Source organism: Chiloscyllium plagiosum, unplaced genomic scaffold (genome assembly GCF_037043375.1).
Source record: "Chiloscyllium plagiosum isolate Xiang-an unplaced genomic scaffold, Cpla_swu_hap1 HiC_scaffold_2, whole genome shotgun sequence".
In the NCBI taxonomy this organism is placed as follows: domain Eukaryota; kingdom Metazoa; phylum Chordata; class Chondrichthyes; order Orectolobiformes; family Hemiscylliidae; genus Chiloscyllium; species Chiloscyllium plagiosum.
Genome location: NW_028270140.1, coordinates 111617778 through 111644767, shown reverse-complemented (window position 1 = coordinate 111644767; position 26990 = coordinate 111617778). Strand labels below are relative to the sequence as shown.

The 26990-nt window shown below is 41.4% G+C and overlaps 1 protein-coding gene across 1 annotated transcript in view; it reads right to left on the bottom strand.

Moving 5' to 3' along the window:
- LOC122559186 (hyaluronan and proteoglycan link protein 1-like) overlaps positions 1-16342 on the bottom strand; it is a 286292-nt gene extending 269950 nt beyond the window's left edge. The window contains exon 1 of the mRNA XM_087999686.1: positions 16324-16342. The gene's annotated coding sequence lies outside the window, so the exon portion shown is untranslated. The remainder of the gene's footprint in view (positions 1-16323) is intronic.
- Between the last annotated feature and the right edge of the window lie 10648 nt (positions 16343-26990).

Sequence of the window (26990 nt, the reverse complement as noted above, 5' to 3'; positions counted from 1 at the left end):
TAAATAAAAGGACAGGTGATGTTAATGCATTGAATATAGTGACATCCTAACTACTAAGAAAATGGACATGAGGTTCAAGGCCAAAACAATCCTCAGCACTCACCAGGTCCCATTGTGATGATGAATACTAAAGGAAGAGACAGCTTGTACATAAATTGTCTGATAAATAGTTCTTGGCTCCAACATTAATGCCTGGAAGGCACATGTTCATAGTGTGGCTGTAGTACGAGAGCAATGCTCTACCTGCACTGTTGAATGAAGACCACAATTCCAATCTTAAAATAAAAATTCTCTAATTCCTGACACCGCTATCTTCATTGTGTAATTTCATAGTCAGCAGAATAAGAAATCTAACACTGTTGCTTCTGATACTTTTAAAAAAACAATCCGAGTATACAGATATTGTAAGGTGAAAAAGCAACCTTTACTTGATGAAATCAGCTCAATTTACTCAAACCAATGCAGAACAACAACAGGTAACCTTTTGAGCTCATTACTGTTGTAATTTAAATAAAGACAGTGAAGCTAAAACAATAACAGAACTGGATAGAGAAACTCAACAGGTCTGGTAACATCTGTTGGAAGAAAACAGAATTAACGTTTCAAGTCTGTTGACTCTTCATCAGATGTTAATCTTTTTTTTTCTCACAGATGCTGCCAGACCAACTGAGTTTCTCCAGCATTTTTTTTCAGATTTGGATATAGATTTTTACTCCCTGAGCTGGATGGTTCATTTTCAGACGTTTTGTCACCATGCTAGGTAATATCATCAGTGAGCCTCCGAAAGAAGCACTGGTGATATGGCCCACTTTCTATGTATGTGCTTGGGTTTCCTTGGGTTGGTGATGTCATTTCCTGTGGCAACATCATTTCCGGTTGTGAAATTATTTCCTGTGACAGGACCATCACCAACCCAAAGAAACCCAAACACATAAATAGAAAGCAGGCCATACCACCAGTGCTTCATCTGGAGGCTCACTGGTGGTGTTATCTAGTATGATGATGAAACGTCTGAAAATGAACTTTCCAGTTCAGCGAGCAAACCTACATCCAGAACCTCAACTTGAGCTACAAATCTTCTCAAAACACGATGACATGTTTTTTTCAGATCTCTAGCATCTGTAATTCTTTGCTAAAGCTAAACTTGAGAGAGTTGGTGAGAGCAAATGCCTTGACATCCGGGCTGAATCTTACTAATTGTGGCATCAAGGAGTCAATGGGAACTGGAGGGAAAACTCTCCATTGGTTGGAATCAGACTTTCCACAAAAGAAAATAGTTTTTGGAAGCTAATCATCTCAGTCTCAGGGTAACACTGCAGGAGTTCCTCAGGGTGGTGTCCTCCACCTAATCACTTTGAAATACTTCACCATTGACCTTCTTTCCAGAAGTGGAGATGTTCACTGATGAATGCACAATGTTCATCAATGTTTATAATTCCTCAGAAGCTGGCATAGCAGGAAGAACAAAATGACTAGAGAAAGATTAGGACCAATCAAGGATAGTAGTGGGAAGTTGTGCATGGAAACCAGAAAGAAAGTGGAAGTGCTAAATGAATATTTTTTGTCAGCATTCACACTGGAAAAAGACAATGTTGTCAAGGAGAATACTGAGATACAGGCTATTAGACTAGATAGGATTGAGGTTCACAAGGAGCAGGTGTTGCAATTCTGGAAAGTGTGAAAATAGCTAAGTCCACTGGGCTGGATGAGATTTATCCTAGGATTCTCTGGGAAGCTAGGGTGGAGATTGCAGGGCCTGTGGCTTTGATCTTTATGTTGTCATTGTCTACAGGAGTACTACCAGAAGACTGGAGGATAGCAAATGTTGTCCCTTATTCAACAAGGGATGTAGAGATAACCCTGATAATTATAGACCCGCAAGCCTTACTTCAGTTGTGGCTAAAGTGTTGGAAAAGGTTATAAGAGATAGGATATATAATCATCTGGAGAAGAATATGTTGATTAGGGATAGTCAACATGGTTTTGTGAAGAGTAGGTTGTGCCTCACAAACCTTATTAACTGCTTTGAGATGGTGACAAAACAGGTGGTTGAGGGTAAAGTAGTTGATGTGTTGTATATGGATCTCAGTAAGGCATTTGATATGATGCCCCACTGTAGAATGTTGCAGAAAATACCGAGGCATGGGAGTGAGGGTGATTTTGCAGTTTGGATCAGAAATTGGCTAATTGAAAGAAGACAGAGGGTAGTAGTTAATGGGAAATGTTCATCCTGGAGTTCAGTTACTAGTGAGGTACCACAAGGATCTGTTTTAGGGCCACTGCTGTTCATCATTTTTATAAATGACCTGGATGAAGCTGTAGAAGAATGGGTTAGTAAATTTGCAGATGACACTAAGGTCAGTGGAGTTGTGGATAGTGCTGAAGGATGTTGCAGGTTACAGAGGGGCATCCATAAGCTGAGCTGGGCTGAGAGATGGCAAATGGAGTTGAATATGGAAAAGTGTGAGGTGACTTGCTTTGGAAGGAACAACAGGAATAAAGAGTACTGGGCCAATGGTAAGATTCTTGGTAATAAAGATGAGCAAAGAGATCTTGGTGTCCATGTACATAAAGCCCTGAAAGTTGCCACCCAGGTTGATAGGGATATTAAGAAGGCATAGATTGTGTTAGCTTTTATTGGTGGAGGATTGAGTTTCAAAGCCATGAAAAAGCAGTCGTACAAAACTCTGGTGCGACCACATTTGGAGTATTGTGCACAGTTCTAGTCACCGCAATACAGGAGGATATGGAAGGTTTGGAAAGGGTGCTGAAGAGATTTACTAGGATGTGGCCTGGTATGAAGGGAAGGTCTTATGAGGAAAGGCTGAGGGACTTGAGGCTGTTTTCATTGGAGAGAAAAGGTTGAGAGGTGACTTAATTGAGACATATAAGATAATCAGAGGGTTATGTCGGGTGGACAGTGAGAGCCTTTTTCCTTGGATGGTGATAGCTAGCATGAGGGCACATAGTTTTAAATTGAGTGGTGATAGATATAGGACAGAAATCAGGCATAGTTTCTTTACTCAGAGAGTAATAGGGGCATGGAATGCATAGCCTGCAACAGTGGTAGACTCACCAACTTTAAGGGCATTTAAATGGTCATTGGATAGACATATAGGTGAAAAAGGAATAGCGTTGGATAGATAGGCTTCACAAGTTGGCGCGATATTGAGGGCCGAAGGGCTGCACTCCACTCTAATGTTCTATGTTCCATGCATAAGCAGTCTATGTGCGAGATATGTGGCAAGTAATATTTATGTCACACAGTTGCCAAGCAATTGCCACCTCTAGCAAGAGAGAATCTAACTATTGTCTCTTGACATTTAATAGCATTGCCATCACTGAATCCACCATTATTAACATCTTTGGGGTTAAAATTGATCAGAAAGTGAATTGGACATGCCATATGAATGCTGTGACTGCAAGAATAGCTCAGAGCCTGTGGGTTCTGTAGATGCGATTCACCTCCTCACTATTCAAGGTCTATCCACATTTTACAAGGTACAAGTCTAGAGTGTGACGGAATGCTCCCCACTTTCATGGATGAGTGCAGCTCTAACACCACTGGAAAGGTTTGACACCATCCAGGAGAAAGTTACCTATTTGTTTGGCACCACATCTAACAACTTCAATATTTACCGATGCACGCTCATAATAGTGTGTATCATCTACAAAATGTGCTATAAAAAGCTCTTAGATGGCACAATTCAAACCTATGACCTCTAGGACCTTGTAGGACAAAGGCAATGGATGCATGGGATCATGACCACCTGCTGCAAGCTCCCCGGTAAGTCACTCACCACCTCCCCCTCGCCACATGAAACATGGAACCTTACTGCTGTTCTTTTACTGACATTAGACAAAATCCTGGAACTCCCTTCTTAACAGCAGTGTGAGTATGGATGTAACGGATCAGTAAAGCAGCTCACTACCACCTCTTCCAGGACAATCACGGGTAGAACATAGAACATAGAATATAGAATAATACAGCGCAGAACAGGCCCTTCGGCCCTCAATGTTACACCAACTTGTGAATTATTCTCAGCTCGTCCCCCTACACTATCCCATCATTATCCATATGCTTATCCAAGGATTGTTTAAATCTCCCGAATGTTACTGAGTTAATTACATTGGCAGGTAAGGCATTCCACATCCTTACCACTCTCTGAGTAAAGAACCTGCCTCTGACATCTGTCTTAAAATTATCACCCCTCAATTTGTAGTTATGCCCCCTCGTACAAGCTGATGTCATCATCCTAGGAAATGACTTTCACTGTCTACCCTATCTAATCTTCTGATCATCTTGTATGTCTCTATCAAATCCCCTCTTAGCCTTCTGCTTTCCAATGAGAACAGACCCAAGTCTCTCAGCCTTTCCCTGTAAGACCTTCCCTCCAGACCAGGCAACATCCTAGTAAATTGCCTCTGCACCCTTTCCAATGCTTCCACATCCTTCCCAAAATATAGCGACCAGAACCATACACAATATTCCAAGTGCAGCCACATGAGCATTTTGTATAGTTGCAGCATGATATTGCGGCTCCAGAACTCAATCCTTCTACCAATGAAACCTAACACACCGTATGCCTTCTTAACAGCACTATCTACCTGGGTGGCAACTTTCAGGGATCTATGTACATGGACTCCAAGATCCCTCTGCACATCCACACTACCAAGAATCTTTCCATTCCCTAAATGTATCACCTCACATTTAGCTGCATTAAACTCCATTCGCCACCTCTCAGCCCAACTCTGCAGTTAGTCCAATGACCCCTGCAACCTGTAACATTCTTCCAAACTGTCCACTACTCCACCGACTTTAGCGTCATCTGCAAATTTACTAATCCATCCAAATGTGCCTGTGTCTAAGTCATTTATAAAAATGACAAACAGCAGTGGTCCCAAAACAGATCCTTGTGGCACATCACTAGTAACTAGGCTCTAGGCTGAATATTTTCCATCAAGCACCACTCACTACCTTCTTTCAGGAAGCCAGTTTCTAATCCAAACTGCTAAATCGCCCTTAATCTCATGCCTCTGCATTTTCTCCAACAGCCTACCATGTGAAACCTTATCAAAGGCTTTACTGAAGTCCATGTCAATTGCTCTATCCTCATCTACATGCTTGGTCAACTTCTCGAAAAACTCAATGAGGTTTAGAACATAGAACATAGAAGAATACAGCGCAGTACAGGCCCTTTGGCCCTCGATGTTGCGCCGATCCAAGCCCACCTAACCTATACTAACCCACTATCCTCCATATACCTATCCAATGCCCGCTTAAATGCCCATAAAGAGGGAGAGTCCACCACTGCTACTGGCAGGGCATTCCATGAACTTACGACTCGCTGAGTGAAGAACCTACCCCTAACTTCAGTCCTATATCTACCCCACCTTAATTTAAAGCTATGCCCCCTTGTAATACCCGACTCCATACGCGGGAAAAGGTTCACACTGTCAACCCTATCTAACCCCCTAATCATCTTGTACACCTCAATCAAGTCACCCCTAAACCTTCTTTTCTCTAATGAAAACAGCCCCAAGTGTCTCAGTCTTTCCTCATACGATCTTCCTTCCATACCAGGCAACATCCTGGTAAACCTCCTCTGCACCCGTTCCAGTGCCTCCACATCCTTCCTATAGTATGGCGACCAAAACTGCACACAATATTCCAGATGCGGCCGCACCAGAGTCTTATACATCATGACTTCAGGACTCCGGAACTCAATTCCTCTACCAATAAAAGCCAGTACGCCATATGCCTTCCTCACCGCACTATTTACCTGGGTGGCAACTTTCAGAGATCTGTGTACATGGACACCAAGATCCCTCTGCTCATCCACACTACCAAGTATCCGACCATTAGCCCAGTACCCCATCTTTTTGTTATTCTTCCCAAAGTGAATCACCTCACACTTAGCTACATTGAATTCCATTTGCCACCTTTCTGCCCAGCTCTGCAGCTTCTCTATATCCTGCTGTAACTTGCCACATCCTTCCTCACTGTCAACAACTCCTCCGACTTTCGTATCATCCGCAAACTTGCTCACACAACCTTCTAACCCCTCTTCCAGGTCATTTATAAAAATGACAAACAGCAATGGTCCCAAAACAGATCCTTGCGGAACACCGCTAGTGACGGCACTCCATGAAGAAACTTTGCCATCAACTACTACCCTCTGTCTTCTTCCATCCAGCCAATTTCTAATCCAAACCTCCAACTCACCCTCAATGCCATATCTCCGTATTTTCTGCAGTAGCCTACCATGGGGAACCTTATCAAACGCCTTACTAAAATCCATATATACCACATCTACCGCTTTCCCCTCATCAACCTCCTTCGTCACCTTTTCAAAGAATTCAATAAGGTTTGTGAGGCACGACCTGCCCTTCACAAAACCATGCTGACTATCCTTGATCACATTATTCCTATCCAGATGTGCATAAATCCTATCCCTTACAATTCTCTCTAAGACTTTGCCCACAACAGAAGTGAGACTCACCGGCCTATAGTTACTAGGGTTATCCCTACTCCCCTTTTTGAACAAGGGAACCACATTTGCTATCCTCCAGTCTTCTGGCACTACTCCTGTAGACAAAGAGGACATAAAAATCAAGGCCAATGGCTCTGCAATCTCCTCCCTTGCTTCCCAGAGAATCCTAGGATAAATGCCATCAGGCCCAGGGGACTTATCTATTTTCACCTTTTCCAGGATTTCCAACACCTCTTCTCTACATACCTCAAAGCCATCCATTCTACTTATTTGTGACTCAGTATTCACATCGACGACAATGCCCTGTTCCTGAGTAAATACTGAAGAAAAGTATTCATTCAGTGTCTCCCCAATCTCTTCCGCCTCCACACGCAACTTCCCACTACTATCCTTGACTGGACCTATTCCTACCCTAGTCATTCTTTTATTCCTAACATACCTATAGAAAGCCTTAGGGTTTTCCCTAATCCTACCGACTAAGGACCTTTCATGTCCCCTCCTTGCTGCTCTTAGCTCTCTCTTCAGGTCCTTCCTGGCTACCCTATAACTCTCAATCGCCCCAATTGAACTTTCACGTCTCATCTTGAGATAGGCCGCCCTCTTCCATTTAACAAGGGATTCCAATTCCTTATTAAACCACGGCTCCCTCGCACGACCCTTTCCTCCCTGCCTGACAGGTACATAATTATCAAGGACACTCAATAGTTGCTCCTTGAACAAGCTCCACATATCATTAACACTCTTGCCTTGGAGTCTACTTTTCCAAGCCACACATCCTAAGTCATGCCTCACCGCATCATAATTTCCCTGACCCCAGCTATAACTCTTGCCCTGTAGTACACACTTATCCCTCTCCATCACGAGAGTAAAAATCACCGAATTATGGTCACTATCCCCAAAGTGCTCACCTACCTCTAATTCTAACACCTGGCCTGGTTCGTTACCCAGAACCAAATCCAGTATGGCCTCACCTCTTGTTGGCCTGTCTACATATTGTGTCAGGAAACTCTCCTGCACACATTGAACAAACACTGACCCATCTAACGAACTTGAGCTATAGCTTTCCCAATCAATATCAGGAAAGTTAAAGTCCCCCATAACAACCACCCTATTACTGTCACTCATCTCCTGAATCACCTTCCCTATCCTTTCTTCAATGATTCTAGGACTATTAGGAGGCCTGTAAAAGACTCCTAACAGGGTGACCTCACCTTTCCTATTCCTAACCTCAGCCCAAACTACCTCAGATGACAAGTCCTCATCCATCGTCCTTTCCACCACTGTAATACTATCTTTGACAAGCAATGCCACACCTCCCCCTCTTTTACCCCCACCTCTGACCCTACTAAAACATTTAAATCCTGGAACCTGCAACAGCCAATCCTGTCCCTGTTCTAGCCATGTCTCCGTAATAGCCACAACATCGAAGTCCCAGGTACCAACCCACGCTGCAAGTTCACCTACCTTATTTCGTATACTTCTTGCATTGAAGTATACACACTTCAAGCCACTTTCCTGTTTACAGGCACCCTCCTTTGAAATTGATGCCATGTTCCTAACCTCCCTACACTCCAGGCCCTGCACCCTGAAGCTACAATCTGGGTTCCCATGCCCCTGCAGAGTTAGTTTAAACCCCCCCCCAAGAGCACTAGCAAACCTCCCCCCAAGGATACTGGTACCCCTCAGGTTCAGGTGTAGACCATCCTGTTTATAGAGGTCCCACCGTCCCCAGAAAGAACCCCAGTTATCCAAAAACCGGAATCCCTCCCTCCTGCACCATCCCTGTAGCCACGCATTTAAGTGTTCTCTTTCCCTATTCCTCGAATCTCTATCACGTGGCACGGGTAACAAACCAGAGACAACAACTCTGTTCGTTCTAACTCTGAGCTTCCAACCTAGTTCCCTGAAAGCCTGTCTAACATCCTCGGCACTCCTCCTACCTATGTCGTTGGTGCCAATATGGACCACGACTTCGGGCTGCTCCCCCTCCCCCTCCAGGACCCGGAAAACACGATCAGAGACATCACGTACCCTTGCACCTGGGAGGCAACATACCAAACGTGAGTCTCTCTCGTTCCCACAAAACCGCCTATCTGTGCCCCGAACTATCGAGTCCCCAATTACTACTGCTCTGCTCTTCTTCACCCTTCCCTTCTGAGTAACGGGGACAGGCTCCGTGCCAGAGACCTGAGCCCCGTTACTTACCCCTGGTAAGTCATCCCCCCCCACAAGTATCCAAAACGGTATACTTGTTCTTGAGGGGAACAGCCGCAGGGGGTCCCTGCACTGGCTGCTTCCTCCCAGTCCCCCTCACTGTCACCCATCTATCTGCCATCTTTGGAGTTACTACTTCCCTATAACTCTGATCTATGACCCCCTCTGCCTCCCGAATGATCCGAAGTTCATCCAACTCCAGCTCCAGTTCCCTAACACGGTCTTGGAGGAGCTGGAGATGGGTGCACTTCCTGCAAGTGTAATCGGCAGGGACGTCGATGGCATCCCTCACCTCATACATGTTGCAGGAGGAACATTGCACTGCCTTCACTGCCATCCCTCTAAAGCTAACTTTTATTTAAAAAAAAAACTGGGTCTAAAGAATACAACAAGCAAAATTCAGCACTTACCTACTTACCACAACAGATGTTATTATTAGGTTAGAGGAGGAGGGCGGGTGGGAGGCACTACCCGTGTAGTGCCTCGGGTTCCTCTCCTTCGCGCTTTTAAAGGGGGAAAAAACCTACCCAGGTAAGCTTACACTAACTGCTTCCGGGTCTCGGCTGCCCCTCTGGTCGTCGTCACTTCCCCCTGGTGCTCCCGCTCTTTCTGTGAAGAGAGAGTGAAAGAGACAAAAAACACCGCTGCCCGCTACCGGTAAGTACTTTTAAAACCAAACGGTCTTACCTTCGCTGCTGCTCGCACTGGAAATACCAGTTTGTAAGGCACAACCTGCCCTTGACGAAACCATATTGATTATCTGAGATCAAATTGTTGCTTGCTCGATGATTATAAATCTTATCTCTTACAATCCTTTCCAAAACCTTTCCTACAACAGTCCTAAGACTCACTGGTCTATAATTACCTGGGTCAACTCTACTGTCGTTCTTGAACAAGGGCACAACATTTGTAATCCTCCAGTCCTCTGGTACGAAACCTGTAGACTATGACAACTCAAATATCAAAGCCAAAGGCTCTGCTATCTCCTCCCTAGCTTCAAATAATTCCCATCCGGCCCTGGGAACTTGTCTACTTTCACTCCTTCTAGAATTGATAACACCTCTTCGTAACTAACCTCGATCCTTTCTAGTCTAATATCTCGTATCTCATTCTTCTTCTCTACAATATTCTCCTTTTCCTGAATGAAAACTGATGAGAAATGTTAATTTAGCACCTCTCCGATCTCCACAGGGTAAAAACTCAACTTCCCACTTCTGTCTTTGACTGGTCCTATTCGTACCCTAGTCATCCTTTTATTGCTCACATACCTATAGAAAGCTTTAGGGTTCTCCTTTGTTCTTTTTGCTAAATACTGCTCGTGTTCTCTCTTTGCTCTTCTTAACTCTCTCTTTAATTCCTTCCTAGCTGATCTGTAACTCTCCATCGCCTCATCTGAACCATCTTGCCTCATCAACACATAAGCCTCCTTCTTCTTCGTAACAAGTGATGCAATTTCTGTAGTAAACCACGGTTCCCTTACCTTATCACTTCCTCCCTGCCTGACAGGGACATACGTATCAAGGACACACAATATCTGTTCCTTAAACCAGCTCCACATTTCCATTGTCTGCATCCCCTGCATTTTGCTACTCCATTCTATGCATCCTAATTCTTACCTAATCGCATTATAATTGCCCTTGCCTCATCGATAATTCTTGACCTGTGGCATGTACCTATCCCTTTCCATTGCTAAACTAAATATAACTGAATTACGGTCACTCTCCTACAACTAAACCAAATTACCAAGCACCAAATCCAATGTGGCCTTCCCTCTTGTTGGCCCTTCAACATACTGTGTCAGGAAATCCTCTTGTACACATTGGACAAAAACTGATCCATCCGACGTACTAGAGCTATAGCATTTCCAATCAATGTTGAGGGAGCTAAAATCCCCCATATGGACCATCCTGTAAGTTTCACTCCTACTCAGAATAATTTTGCCAATCTTCTCTTCTACCTCCCTGGAACTCTAAGGAGGCCTATAAAAAACTCCAAGCAATGTGACCTCTCCTGTTTCTAACCTCAGCCCACACCTCAGTAGACAAGTCCTCATCAAAAGTTCTTTCAGCCACCGTTAGACTATCCTTGACTACCAAGGCCACACCTCCCCCTTTTGTACTGCCTTGCCTGTTTTTAGTGAAAGATCTAAACCCTGGAACCTGCAACATCTATTCCTCACCATGCTCTATCCATATCTCCAAAATGGCCACACCATTGAAATCCCAGATATCCATCCATGCTGCAAGCTCACCTACCATATTTCGGATACTTCTGGTGTTGAAGTAAACACACTTCAAACCAGCTTGCTGTCTGCCAGCACATTCCTGTGACCGTGAAATCCTGTCCCTGTCCTCCCTACTGTCATCCTCCTGTGCACTGCAACTACACCTCAGGTTCCCATCCCCCTGCTGAGCTAGTGGTAAACCCACCCAAATAGCACCAGCAAATTGCCCACCCAGGATATTAGTACCCCTCTGGTTCAAGTGAAGACCGCCCTGTTTGTACAAGTCCCACCTTTCCCAGAATAAGCTCCAATTATCCAAGAACCTGAAACCCTCCCTCCTGCACCATCCTTGCAGCCACGTGTTCAGCTGATATCTCTCCCCATTCCTTGTCTCGCGATCACGTGGCACGGGTAACAAACCAGAGATAACAACTCTGTTTGTTCTAGCTCTCAGCTTCCACTCGAGCTCCCTGAAATCCTGCCTTACATCCCTATCCCTCTTTCTACCTATGTCGTTGGTACCTATGTGGACCATGACTTGAGGCTGGTCACCCGCTCCCTTCAGGACCCCAAAGATACGAGCTGAGACATCATGGACCTTGGCACCTGGGAGGCAACACACCCACTGTGAGTCTTGTTCGTTGCCAACAAACCTTCCATCCGATCCTCTAACTATTGAGTTCCCAATGATTTACAATCTCCTCCTTTCCCTCCTTCCCTTCTTTGTAACAGGGACAGGCTCTGTGCCAGAGACCTGGGCCCCAATGCATACTCCTGGTAAGTCGTCCCCATCAACAGTATCCAAAACGGTATACATGTTTTTCAGGAGAACAACCACAGGGGATCCCTCCACTGATTGTTTCTCCCCCTTCGAACAGTCGCCCAGCTTTCTTTGTGCCTAGGAGTAACTACTTCCCTGTAACTCTTATCTATCACAGCCTCTGCCTCCTGAATGATCCGAAGTCCATCCAGCTCCCGCTCCAGTTCTCTAACACGGTCTTGGAGGAGCGAGAGTTGGGTGCACTTCCTGCAGATGTACTTGGATGGAACACTAATGGCGTCCCTCACCTCAAACACCATGCAGGAGGAACATTCCTCTCCTTGCACTGCCATCCTCTTATCAGAAAGTAAAAAAGAAGAAACGCTTACTTGATGTGTCTCTGGTCTTTAAAGTTAGAGGAGGTGGTTGGGTGGGAGGCCCTACAAAAGTAGAGTCTCAGGTTTAGAAAACACTGATTTATATAGCTAGGTGGAAATTTAAAAAATATCCCTCCTTTCCCAGAAACGTCTGCTCTCTGATTTCAAATATAAATGCTCAAATCAGTGACTCACTGCTCCTGGCAGGCCCCTGGTCTAAGTTCCCGTCCTTCAAGCTGCTGCTGCTGCTGAAAAATAGAAGTGGGCAATAAATGCTGGCCCAACCAGTAATGTTCACATCCTATGAATGAATTTTTAAAAAAAGCATGGTTTATTGTCAGTGTGGAGGCAATCTCCTTCTTCTTCAGTTCACTGACACAAGGCAAATTCGCAGTAACATGATGTTCAACAAGGGTGGGGCAAGGAGGTAAGTGATGAATCCACCCAGGCAGCCAGAACAAGGGTTGGAACTCATGCTGTTGTCACTAATCAGATCCACATCAGTCATCTGTGCCAAACAACCCTCCTTCAAGGAATCTCAGTTGCTGTGGCATCGTACAGTTTCACATGCATGCCAAAGTTTGCAGCTGAGGATAATAATGGTTGAGGGTCTAAGTTATTTCTATCACATGGCTGACTAAGAATTTCATCCTATTCTTAGCACCCACCATTGGTATATGTTGGAAGGAATTACATGGGTTTGAATTTCTGCCTGTTAACTGTCAGCCAAAGGAAAGTATAGCCCAATTTTTTTTTAAGGAAATGCTTACTGAAATATTATGCTTTTCAAACACTTTGAGATTAAAGAGTAAGAAAGTCCAAGACTGTGAAGGCAGCTGCTCTTTTCCTATTAGAGTGAGCATGGATAGTTAGAAATAGATACGGTCGTCTATGGCATGTTTGAAACTGTGTGTACTTTTTACAGACACTTGCCTACAGCAAAATGTCTGCTTTTGATCAGCGGTGTCAGAAACTGCCTTTTCAGGTGTGTTCATAGCTGTTTTTCAACACTAGTTTCAACTGGGTAGTTTTAGGTCACAGCATTGAATGGAACAAATGTCCTAAGTTCTCATACCATAATACACAAAGTCTTCACGAAAGGAATCTAAGAAACAACTTTGAAGCATTTTTATATTTTTAATATGTGACTTAAAGTATCACGCAATGTTGAGAAATGTAATGCTCTTAATGAGCTATTTTTCTTTCAGAGGATTTGATTTGAAGAACAGGCTAAACAAGTCATTCTGTGCTCAAGCTCTGCAGTGATTACGTGAGTTTCCACTAACAGATTGCTATCATCAGTCTAACTAGATGTTCTGCCTACCATACAATTAACTAACATTGTGTACGAATTTCAGTGTCATTACAATGTCAGGTATGCAAGCTGTACATTCCAACAACTGGCTGATTGAGTCAAGCAGCATGTTCGTACAGTTGTTAATACTAAGCAGAGTATACATTATACCCAACCAGCCTGCATTTGGAAACCCAAAGCAAAATGTCAGCTATTAGTTATGATTTTGTGATTGTGCAGTACTTGTTGAAACATCCTGACTGTGCCAGTAGTTACATTAACAACTACTTTAAGATAATCATCCAAACTCATCATATGGTTCATTTGCACGAGTTGGAAGCAACACACATCATAACTTCCTCTTCTGTCAATAAAACTAGTATGATCAAGCCTTGGACCTTCTTTTAATCAGTTGGAAGCTTAGGGATCCTATAGTTACCCTTTTCTTTTCTCTTGACCATGCCTCAGCCAATCAGAGTTGAATTGCCAACCAATCAGCACTCTAGTTTCCTTTTTTAAAAATGGTAGTGATTGCATGAAATTTGATGTTCTTGTGTTTGTCCTGATGGATGCAAGATGAAGGGATTTTGGCAACATGATTCTCTTTTCAGCATTACTGTCTCAAACACACAGCTCAATAATTTCTGCTAAATCTTTTCCACTCTACTACTACAATGTTGCCAGAAGTGCACAGAACTTTTATGTGCATACTTGAAGTTTCCACCAAATGTTTTCAGATGAAATTATTGCCACATATGAAGATGACCTCTGAAGAAATTTTAGCATGCTATTTAAAAATATATAAAATGAACATTGATGCATAATGCTATTATGTCCACCTTTATGGTGCATTATATGTCAAAAGCCAATTGTTAGACCTGTAACAGGCGAAAGATTCAATCTACACAAATAACATATATGTGAAACAATATGTGTTGCAAAAAATGAAACAAAGCACCAATACAAATATCACAATCAACAACATTATTTTAATTTTTAATAATTAGGGCCTAGAATTCTGTGATAGGAGATCCTGACCAAAGAAAATAACCAGTGTGACAATGTGGGTAACAAAAAAATTACAACAGACCAAGGAGAAGCTATAAAGTCTATTGGATACTATTTTAAATAATTTGGGAAGGTAAGTATTTATGGAGTTTCAAACTATCTGAGGATATGTTGGCTGAGAAAAATATATCATACCAGTAATGAATCAATGACTCCAACTGCTTTGTTTGGGGCAGCAAAAATATATTTTTACTATTGCTAGTTCTTCAGATGCACAATGAGATGACTTAAATGTACCAAGTATATCTGTATTGAAGAGGTGACAAATGAAATGATCAGGAAGTCCTGCAAATGTATTCACGTTTGAAATGTATAAAGGAAGAAGAACATCAACAAGAACTTATTGTTATATGGGATTGTTATTATATTTTTTTTAACATAATATGACATACAATACTGCCTAGAGTGAATTTTCCAAAATGTGATCAAAGCAGTAGGTTTAGGGCGCATCAGAAAGGAAGAAGATAGAGAGGCAGAAAGTTTTGGGAAGGAATCTAATGCTTAGGGCCTCAGCAACTGAACACAAAATCACCTGTAGTGGAGTGAATAAAATCGGGAATATCGGAGAGATCAAAATTAGATGCAAGTATCATTTTTTAAAAGATGCTTCATGGGATGAGGAGACCATTGGCAAGGCCCGAATTTATTGCTTATCCATAACTGTCCTTGAGAAAACAATTCTGTGTTGCCTTCTTGAACCATTTAGTGCCAGGAACACTATATGGGTTAGTGTTCAGGATTTGCATCTAGTCACAGTGAAGAAATTGGAATATTGTGTGGCTTGGAATGGAGCTTGCACATGGTGCTGTTCTCATACATTTACTGCTGTTGTGGTTCTGAGTGGTAGAGATCTTAATTTTGGAAGGTGCAGTCAAAAGAGCTTGTGAGTTTCTGCAGCAAATCTTACGGATGGTGTACATTTCTACCACTGAGTGCTTGGTGTGCCATATTGTGGTGCATGTGGTGACATGAATGAGTGTTGTTAAAGCTGCACTCATTTCCTGGCTCGAATGCTGAATATAGGATTAAAGACAGGATTCTTGGCAGTTTGGAGAATAAGAGGGATCTGGGTGTGCAAGTACATAGATCCCTCAAAGTTGCCACCCAAGTGGATAGGATTGTTAAGAAAGCATATATGTTTTGACTTTCATCAACAGGGGGATAGAATTTAAGAGCTGTGAGGTTTTGTTGGAGCTCTCCAAGTCCCTGGTGAGGCCACACTTAGAATATTGTGTCCAGTTCTGGTCGCCCTACTATAGGAAAGATACAGAGGCTTTGGAGAGGGTGCAAAGAAGGTTTACCAGGATGCTGCCTGGACTGGAGGGCTTGCCTTATGAAGAAAGGTTGAATAGGCTCGGACTTTCTCTCTGGAGAGAAGGAGGAAGAGAGGAGACCTGATAGAGGGGTACAAAATAATGAGAGGAATAGATAGAGTCAATAGCCAGAGACTTTTCCCCAGGGCAGGCTTTACTGATACGAGCAGTCATACTTTGAAGATATTAGGAGGAAGGTATAAGGAAGATGCCAGAGGTAGGTTTTTACACAGAGAGTTGTGAATGCATGGAATGTGTTACCAGCGGTGGTGGTGGAAGCAGAGTCATTGGGGACATTTAAGCGACTGCTGGACATGCACATGGATAACAGTAAGTTGAGAGGTGCATAGGTTGTTACTATATTTTACATTAGGATTAAATCTCGGCACAACATCGTGGGCCAAAGGGCCTATTATGTGCTGTACCTTTCTATGTTCTATGTTCTATGACTTGAAAGTTCAGAAGGCACTAGGCAAGTTGTGTCCCACCAACTTGGGAGATGATGGAGACTTTAAAGGAAGATGGCGTGATCAAAAGTGTCAAAGACTGTACACAGGTTGAAAGATTAAGGAGATTTACCTTTATCTCAGTCCTATGAAGAGTTATTTGTGATTTGGTACTGTATCAGGCATACAAACTTGATTAGAGAGATCCAAGCATAGACCTCTGGGAAACGTTGATGTTGATTTGGGAGGCGAGAATATCTGGAGTAGAAAGAGAGATTGGATATGGATTAATAGTTTGCAAGGATGGAGAGGTCAAAGATTTTTTTGATGCAATGATACAGGAGAAATCAATAACATTATGCTGAGGCTAGATTACTTTTGTGTCCACTGGGAGAAAGTGAGCACTGCAGGTGCTGGAGATCAGAGTCAAAGAGTGTGGTGCTGGAAAAGCACTGCAGGTCAGGCAGCATCCGAGGAACAAGCGAATCAATGTTTCAAACATAAGTTCTCCTGATGAAGAGCTTACGCTTGAAACATTGATTCTCCTGCTCATTGGATGCTAACTGACTGGCTATGCTTTTCCAGCACCGCATTCTTTGACTCCTTTTGTGTCCATTTGACAATAAGAAATAGAAACAGGGGTAAGTCATTCAACCCCTTAAACTTGCTCCACCATTCAATTGGGTCACAGTTGAATGGATATTCCTCACATCCACTTCCCTGCCCATTCCCCATAACTCTAGATTCTCTAGCTAATCAAAAATCTACCTATCTCCGTATTAAATATGCACAAGGACTCTGCCACCACAGCCCTCTGTGGCAAAGAGTTCCAAAGGCTCCCAACCCTCTGAGAGAAGAATTTCCTCCTCATTACAGTCTTAAATTGGTGTCCACTTATTCTGAGACTATACCGTCTGCTTTTAGACTCTCCCGTGAGGGAAAATATCCTCTCAGCATTTATCTTGTCAAGTACCTTACAAATCCAAATGTTTCACTGAGATTACCAACCATTCTTCTCAACCCCAGTGAGTAGAATCACAAAATGTTTAACCTTTGCTCATAAGACAATAACTCCATACCAGGGACAATTCTAGTGAACCTCCTCTGAACTTCCTCCAATGAAATGCTATCTTTCCTTAAACGAGAGGAACAAAACTTTTCATAGTACTCCACGTATGGTCTCAACAACATCTTGTTCAGTTGCAGTAAGATCTTCCTTTTCTTACACTCCAACTCACTTAAAATAAGGTCCTTCCTGATTACCTGCTGCACCTGTGTGCTAGCTTCATGCTCAAGTATTCCTAAATCACTCTGTGTTGCAGATTTCTGCAGTTATACTCCATTTAAATAATATTCTGTTCCTTTGTTCCCCCTTCCAAAATGAACAACCTTACATTTCCCCACATTCTCTTCCATTTGCCAACTTACTTAACCTATAATTAGGATACAATCAACTGAGCCCTTGCCTAGGATTGATCATAACCTTCCATCTATTTTTGTTGCATCGAAGTGTTTATTTAGCTAAAAATAGATGTTGATTCAATTCAAGCACTGTCATTCCCCAAAAAACCCTTTTTTCCTGTTGGAGTAAGGGATGAATTTCAGATTGCAATTCACAGCTGTTATTTCCACTTTACTCTGACCTTCCTTCTACTTTTGGATACTAATTATGTTTTCTAATGAGATTTACTTGTCATTTGGCTACTAACTCATTACACACATGATTTTGACCTTTCCTTTGTGAAGTAGCATGGGAACATAGAATAGTACAATACATAGAACAGGCCCTTCAGCCCACCTTGTCTGTGCCAATCATGATGCCATTCTGAACTAATTCTATTGATCTGCACATGGTCTGCATCCCTCTATTCCCTGCCTGTTTATTTATCTGTCTAAATCTGTCTTTTATGTTGCTATTGAATTGGTTTTGATGACTTCCTCTACCAGCTTATTTCAGGCACCTACCAACCTCTGTGTAAAAAGATTTACACCCTCTTACTTCACTATCCAAGGAGAAAAATGCTGACTATCCAACCTAAAATCTCACAATTCTATATAGTTCTATCAGATCTCCTCTTAGCCTCCAATGCTCCAGTGAAAACAATCCAGCTTGTCAATCTTCTCACTGTGGCTAAAACACTCCAATCCTGGCACCATACCGGTAAACCTCTCTGCCCCCTCTTTAAAGCCTTCACGTCCTTCTTATAGTGTGGCAGGCAGAACTGCACACCATATCCCAAATGTGGCCTAACTAACGTTTTATATACCGGCAACATGATTTGCCAACTTTTTACTCAAGACTCGACCAATGAAATCAAGCATACGAATGCCACCTTTACCAGCTCATATTACCACTTTCAAGGAACAATGTACATGCACCCAAGATCCTTTTAGATTTTAATGCTCCTAAGGGTCCTTCCATTTACTGTATACTTTCCTCTTGCATTTGACCTTCCAAAAAGGATCACCTCTGAAAATACATCACAGGATCTTCCTTTGTTGAATACGCTATGGTGTTAGTCCCTTAGAATCATTGAATAACAGAATGATATAGGGAAGAAGGTGGTTAGTGGTCCATTGTGCATTTGACAACTTTTTCAAAGGACGAACCAACAAGTGCCATGCTCTCCCTCTTTTTTCAAGAATTTATCAAATTCACCTTTAAAAATTGCAGGTAGTGCATTCCAGATCAATACCAACTTATTGTCAATGCTTCCCTATGTTTTCTCTGCTTATTTTGCCATTCAACTTAAATTTATATCCTCTCATTACCAGTGTTTTGCCACTGAACGCAATTTGCCCTTATTTACTCTAGCATGACCATTCGTGACTTTCCTGAAGTATCTTCTTAATTTTTTCTGCCCAAGAAACAATCTCAGCTTCTTTTATTTATTAGTACAACAAAAGCAATGCTTCAAAAGCACATCATTGAAATGGCACAAGCTAATGGACATTATTTTTGTCTGTTTCTAGCTGCAGCCAGCTACATTGCAGTGCTGACTGACTGTCAAATGGCTATTTGGCACAAGATTGCAACTGGAAAGCAAAAAGGAGTCAGAGCTTTTGGGATGTGATTAGTAGGGTCAGTGGTGGAGGAGAAAATGGCTTTGGAGGGATATCAGAACGCTCAGGGCTAAAATTGGTCAGAGGGTCCTTGGGGGGGGGGTAAGGGATTGTGGATGTTGAAAGTTTGGGGCAAGAACAGAAGGGTATTAGGAGATCATAAATGTAATGGGAGATCAGAAAGGTCAGCACTGGAGTCAAATGTAGGGATCAAGGCAATGGAGAATAGAGACAAGTTGCAGCAATAGTCACAACTTACTGATGCAAAACTATATAAAGTATTTAAACTCAGCAAGTTGAAAATAATCCTCTCTACTGTTCAGCAATAAATCAAATGGATGTGGACATTAATTAAATAGCCAACAAAAAATAAGTCAAAAAATCATTTAATACAAGTTAGAAATTGTAAGTATCATTCCTATCATCAGTTGATTGATCTGTAAAGTTCACATATAGGTCTTATAATTGGGCAGTTCAAATATTCACCTGAGGACATTCAATTAATGCAAGGTTAAACTGTTTGTCCCTTTGAAGACTGTAGTGTTGTTTTGACAGCAAACAAAACACATTCAATCACATACATATTATCTTGCTAGCTGATGGTATCTAGAGTGTAGTATTGGCTCAATATGGATTTAATACTTTCTTTTTGGCACATGGTTTTCTTCATTTTTCATATTTATTCTTGTTACTTGTTCAGATCTATTTTCATCTGCTGTACTTTCACTTTGAGCTAATCAATGAAGTAATATATAATGAAAAGTTCACACTTTGTATTATGGGGAAAGATTTCTTTGAGGTTTTCTCAATTGCCTGTTGTAAATTAGACAGAAATCCTGGCGAAATAGTGTAAATTGATATTTTTATTAATTTCCACTATTTCTCCAAGGGATTCAACAGTGAGGGATAGGGGATCAATATTTTACCTCTCTAGTTGTCAACATTACAGCAGATTCTCAGGACAAACCCAGGAAAATTGGTGGAATTTGAATTCAATAAAAATCTGGAATAAAAGCTTGCCGAACATAACCTTTGTAAATTGCCAAAAAAATGTTTGACAAGGAAATCCGCCATTCTTATCTCGTCTGGCCTATATGTGATTCTGGACTCATGGCAATATGGTGGACTCTTAACTGCATCTGCTCTTATCACAGAGATGACACTTCCTGTTGGAGTGAACATTGCTTTTGTACTAAACTTTTCTTGCATCCTTCCACCCACTGACATTTTACACAGAAATCAGTAAACTACCCAATGAAGAAATAAAGCTTTTTTTGGAAGGGCTACACTATTATTGCTCTCTCAGGGGAAAGCCGTTTCTGGATGATAGTGTTCATGAGGACGTAGAGAATCAGGTTGGCAGTCATATATTCTATATCTCATTTACTCAGGTGCAGGGGTTACAAGTGGCGTGAAGAGAGATTAGTTAGTTAACATGAAGCAGAACATAGGGATAAATGGGCAGCACGGTGGTTGAGTGGTTAATGCTGTTAAGTAAAAACAAGGGCTGCAGATGCTGGAAACCAGATTCTAGATTAGAGTGGTACTGGAAAAGCACAGCAGTTCAGGCAGCATCCGAGGAGCAGGAAAATTGTCATTTTGGGCAAAAGCCCTTCATCAGGAATACAGGCAGAGTGCCTGCAGGGTGATCATCTCTCTCATCTCTCCACCCTGCAGGCACTCTGCCTCTATTCCTGATGAAGGGCTTTTGCCCGAAACGTTGGTTAATGCTACTGCCTCACATTGCCAGGGGACAGTGTTTCATTTGGTGACTTTCTGTGTAGAGTTTGCAAGTCCTCTCTGTGTCTGCATAGGTTTATGCCAGATGCTCTGATTTCCTCCCACAGTCCAAAGATGTGCAGGTAAGGCGGATTGGCCAGGTTAAATTGCCCTACAGTGTCCAGGGGTGTGAGGGATAGATGGATTAGCCATGGTAAATGCAAAGTTATGGGGATAGGGTGGAGTGCTGTGTCTAGGTCAGATGCTTTTCGAAGGGTCGATGTAGTCTTGATGGGCTGAATGGCCTCTTTCTGCACTCTAGGGATTCTATGTTTTTAAGTGATTCATCGTTAGGCTGGAAAACTAGAAGTAGTGGATTGTGACAGATTGCTTGATGGAGGGGGGCAGGTCTTATAATCTACATAAATGACTAGGACAAAGGCACTGAATGTCTTGTTTGCTGATGGCCCAAGGATAGGGTAGAAAATAAGTTGTCATGAGGACATACAGAGTCTACAAAGAAATATAGGTAGGTGAAGTGAACAGACCAAAATTTGATGTGTGGTTTAGTGTGAGAAAATGACAACTTCCCATTTTGACAGAAAGAAAAAATATTATATAATTGAAGTGGAGAGACAATTCACAACTTTGTTGTACAGAGGAATCTGGGCATCCTGGCACATGGATTAAATCACATTAGTATGCAGGTTCAGCAGATGATCAGAAAGGCAAATAGAATGCTGGCATTTATTGCAAGGGGAATACAGCAGTAAGGCAAGGATGCTTGTCTCCAATTGAAGAGGGTCTTTGTGAGACCAACTCTGCTGTACTATATCTTAAACCTTCTTACATGAAAGAATAGAATTGCATTAGAAACAGTTCACTCAACCGATTCCTGTGAAGGAGAGGATATCCTATGAGGAAGTATTGGTCAAGAACATGACCTAAAATGTTAACTCTAATGTCTCTCCACAGATGCTGCCAGACCTGCTGAGCTTTTCCAACAATTTCTGTTTTTGTTTCTGATTTACAGCAACCCAGTTCTTTCAGTTTTTATTTAATATTGGTCAGGATGTATCCATTTTATCAATTAGATCAATGACAACTGGCCTTATTGAAACACATATGGCTCTGATGGGCCTTTACAAGTTAGGTAATGAAAGATGTGTCCCCCATGGTACAGGCAGGAAATAGAGGAATAAAGTCAGAAAGTGCTGGAGAAAGTCATCTGAGTAGCGAGAAAGAAAATTAATGCTTCAAGTCCAGTGTGACTGATTAAAAAATAAACTTAAAAATCATACAACCCCAGGTTATAGTCTAACATGCTTATTTGGAAATACTAGCTTTTGGAGCACTGCTCCTTTATCAGGTGGTTGTGGAGTATAAGGTCGTAAGACACAGATTGGACTATAACCTGGGGTTGTGTGATTTTTAACTTTGAACACCCCAGTCCAACACCAGCATCTCCAAATCATGATTAAAAAATATGTGGCTTTCCATTTAAGATGGTGACGAAGAGAATTATTTTCTTCTGAGACAATCATTAGTTTATGGAGTTCTCTTCCCCAGAGACCAATAGAGCCTGGAAAGTAGAATAATCAAATATACTCAAGGCTGAATTAATTAGATTTTTGATTGACAATGGAGTTAAGGGATATGGAGTGTAAATAGAAATGTAAAGTTGAAACCAGAGTCATGCCATGATCAAACTGTGAAGTGTGCTCAAGAGGCTGAATAACCTATTCCTGCTCCTAGTTATTCAGTTCTTAGATCTACCTCATATCGCAGATTTTGTTATGAGAGTTCATAATTTGCCCATAATCACAAGTGAGGATCTAGATTTTAGTTCTATGTGGGGTGGAGTGGGGTGAGGGGAACAGCACTGTGCAGGCCTATAATGTTTGCACTGTTGGCCATCTGCTGCTGGAATAGTTTTCTGGGTGAGGATTTGGAATGAGCAAACTACCTGTTTATTAGCAGCAGGAAACTAATTAACAGTATTTAAAGGCCAATCATAGCCTATTTTCTAAGTCAGAAGCTTCAGGGTAGGATTCCCAGAGAAGGTGGAGTGCCGGCTGGCCTCCAGGCAGACTGTGAAGCTTCTCCCCATCCACCTGATTACAGCTATTACCAAGGACCTCCTTCCTCTTCCACAATGGTGACCTAGCTGCTGAGTTCAGCCTCTCTCTTATCTGAACTCTGGCCTGCTGCTCCTTCTGAGTTAGATATCCTGTTATACAATATTAAACTTTAAGAGAACCTAATGTCAAAACAATGATCTCACTCTCTGGCCACTAACGGGATGATTTGAAGAAAATCCCTGCTAAATGACTGTTTCCCCATGCTGATTTCATGACTTAATTGGTGCTTGGTACTGTTTTTTCACTCCCCAAACCCCCACCCCCACCCCCACCTCAAAGTTGTCCACTACCCTTACACACAAACACAGGCATGCTTAGCAGCAATTGGCAAACAAATCTACTTTGAACCTTTCAGTCTTATATGTAGCCATTTAATTGTAAATGGATGCAATCCTATATATACCATGTTCAACTAACCACTGGTTTAATCTGAAGCTTATTTTTAAAGTATATGAATCAGGGAAAGGGACATTGTTATATAAAAGCATTGAAATGTTCAACCAGTCACAATCAAATTGAATGACACTGAAGGCTTGATGGACCAAATGGCCTTCTCTTGATCCTATGTTCTTGTAAAGTACACAAAAGAGTTACTGAAGCTGAAAAACTCTCCTACATGTAAATTAGCAATAAAACTTTCAATACAGCCTAATCTGAAATTCTGAAAGTACTTGTAAAACTAATCTTTAAATAGAATTTAAAATTGCTTATAATACAAACCATTGATCAATTTCTGTAAAGGTAAAAAGATTTCAAATGGTTTCCCCACATGTAAATCTTTTGGATTCAGTCGAATCATGTTATAGATGATCACACCAATTATATTGTCAGATTCTGTGTAAACTGAAAATGAAACAATATTTCTGAAGGGAAATAATTAAAATTCGTATTACCTTCATGTCTTCCCTTCATAGATTGCTTTTTTTCACTCAAATGCAGATCTCAAGTTGCACTTACTTTTTGTATGCAAATAATCAATACAATGTTCTAAATCACCTCAAATTGCAAAAATAACAGTGCAAAAGTCATGTCCCATACTTCTTGCTATTTCAAGACAAATCCTTTTTATTAAACAATATTTCTTAAAGTTCAAACCTTATTTTTAATCCTTTTTTAAAAGAAAAATCGTTCCATTCTCCCGAAAACAAGTTGACAGGCATTTTCATCTCTATAGCCTGTGTGGTAATCTGGAGGCGTGAATCCAAAATTAATTTTAATTTCACTGAGTTAGTTGTGAGAATAATTTTTGCCAGCAGTGCTTTTGGTTGAGGTTCACACAGTTAGTAACTTCGAAAGCATGCTGCTGGCATACAGTTACTGAGGGACTTTATTCATTTTAATCAAAGCATTTGCCCAAAGAAAAGGTATAGTTATTCATTTACAAATAGTAGATTCTTAGCAGGAAATTGCCTTTTGCAGGTTCCTTACTGAGACTGATGCTTAATCCTGGTTAAATGAAATTTAAGCCACAGTAGAAATGAACAATTGTTTGTTTGAAGACTCATCTGAAAATAATCAGCCATCCTTATCATCTTGAATTGAAAATGCCAGATATATTCTGTAGTAACCGAAGGTTGAGCCTTATGCTATTATTTGGGGTGGTTTTGATAGTTTTGTGGTGCATAACGGTAAACTTTATGTGTTGAAAAGAATGAATTATGCAAGTTCTGCAAAACAAAGAAAACACTGTCATGCAGTTTTGCCTTTACTGGCTTTCTGACTTTCATTTGCATTGATTCTTCTGTATATTGCCTTCACAAAAAAAACAAAGAACTGGCCACGTTAAAACGTTATAACAGACAAGGGATTTTATTTCCCTGTGTTTCGAAGATGTTGCAATTGTTTTCATGATATCTATTATTTTGTCGATATTTAAGGGTTTTATTAAGAATAAGTCAAGTTCACCTTTTATTATATAAGATATTAGAATTTTAACTGATGTTTTAAGAAATGCATTACTTAATTGCATCAATCAATGAATTATTCTGTTGAACAATGGATTTCCAGATGATTGTTGTGATTTGGAGATTACATTTCATAATTTTTCTTTGAGCTTTAGAAATAATGTTTTTTTACCTTGAACTAAACTAGTCTTTCAAGTGGATTTGTCCAGCTTTGTTAAAACTTAACACTTTATTCTAATTTTTTAGTCTATCTTTTCATCCTTGGTGTAAGAGGACTTTGTTACAAAAAAGAAATTTCAAAGAAGGTTTTTAAACAGGTTTAAATGTAATATTTCTGTGAAAATAACATTTGAGAATTGTTGAATTCTAAATCCAGAATAAAATTGAATGAAAAATGTATTTCCTTGTTGATAAGTTTCCCCTCAGCCTTTTCTCTCCCAAACAAAGAACAATACAGCAATGAACAGACCCTTCAGCCAACCAAGCCTGTGCCAATACATTTTGCCCTTCAGGATGTCTTCCTAAAACTGTCTTCATTTACAGGATCCATACCCCTTTATTCCCTTCCTATTCATGTATTTTTCCAGGTGCTTCTTGAATGCTGCTATTGTGTCTGCTTCCACTATCTCCTCTTGCAATGTGTTCCAGGCACTCACTACCTTTTCTGTGAAACACTTGGCTCGCACATCTCTTTTAAACCTCTCCTCTGCACCTTGAACCTGAATCCCTTAGTAACTGACCCCTCTCTCCTTGGAAAAAGCCTCATATTTTCCACTTTATCCATGCCATTCACAATCTTATTAACTTCTTTCAGGTCGCCTCTCAACCTCCTGCATTCTGGTGAAAACAAAACCCAACCTTTCTTCATAGCTAAAATTCCCCAAACCAGGGAACATCCTGATAAACCTTTTCTGTACCCTCTGCAAGATCCACATCCTTCTGATAGTGTGGTGATGACCAGAACTGTATGCAATATTCCAAGTGTGCCCCAATTGAAGTCCTATAAAGCTGTAGCATAACTTGTCTATCCTTGTACTTAATGCCCCTTCCAATGAAAATCTTTTTCCACTCTTGTCCCTGAAAATCTTTTGTAATTTTCCTACCACTGACGTAAGACTCACAGGCCTGTAATTTCCAGGATTATCCCTGTTACCCTTCTTAAACAATGGGACAAGCTTGGCTATTCTCCAGTCCTATAGGACTCACCTGTGGCCAAAGAAGATACAAAAGTGTCTGTCAATGCAAATCTGTTCTCTTGCCTCCCTCAATATTAACTTGTCTTAGAAATTCAACACTTTCTTGCCTGAGATCATCCTCCACTAATTCCTTCTCTTTGGTGAATACTGACACATTTAGGACATCACCTACCTCTTCTGGTTCCACATAAACATTCAATCCTTTGTCCTTGAGTGTGTCAACCCTTTTCCTGGCTACCCTATTGCTTTTTTACACATGCAGACAAATACTTGGGTGGTACGGTGGCTCAGTGGCTAGCACTGCTGTCTCACAGTGCTAGGGATCCAGGTTCAATTCCAGTCTCGGGTTATGTCTGTGTGAGTTTGCACATTCTCCCTGTGTCTGTGTGGGTTTCCTTTGGGTGCTCTGGTTTCCTCCCATGATCCAAAGATGTGCAGGTTCAGTCAATTGGCCATGCTAAATCACCCATAGTGTTCATGGATGTGTCGGTTGGGGTAAATGTAGAGTAATGGGGTGGGTTACTCTTCAGAGGGTCAATGTGGACTTGTTTGGCTGAAAGGCTTGTTTCCACACTGCAGGGATTCTTCTAAGTGATTCTCCTCAATCCTGTTTGCTCACAACTTTTCATGACCACTTTTAGCCCTTCTAATTCTTTGTTTAAGTTCTTTCCTACTTTCCTTATCTACTTCAAAGGCTTTATCTGTTCCCATCCTCCTTGACCTTACGTATGCTTCCTTTTCCTTTTTGACCAAGATCATAACATCCCTGATCATCCT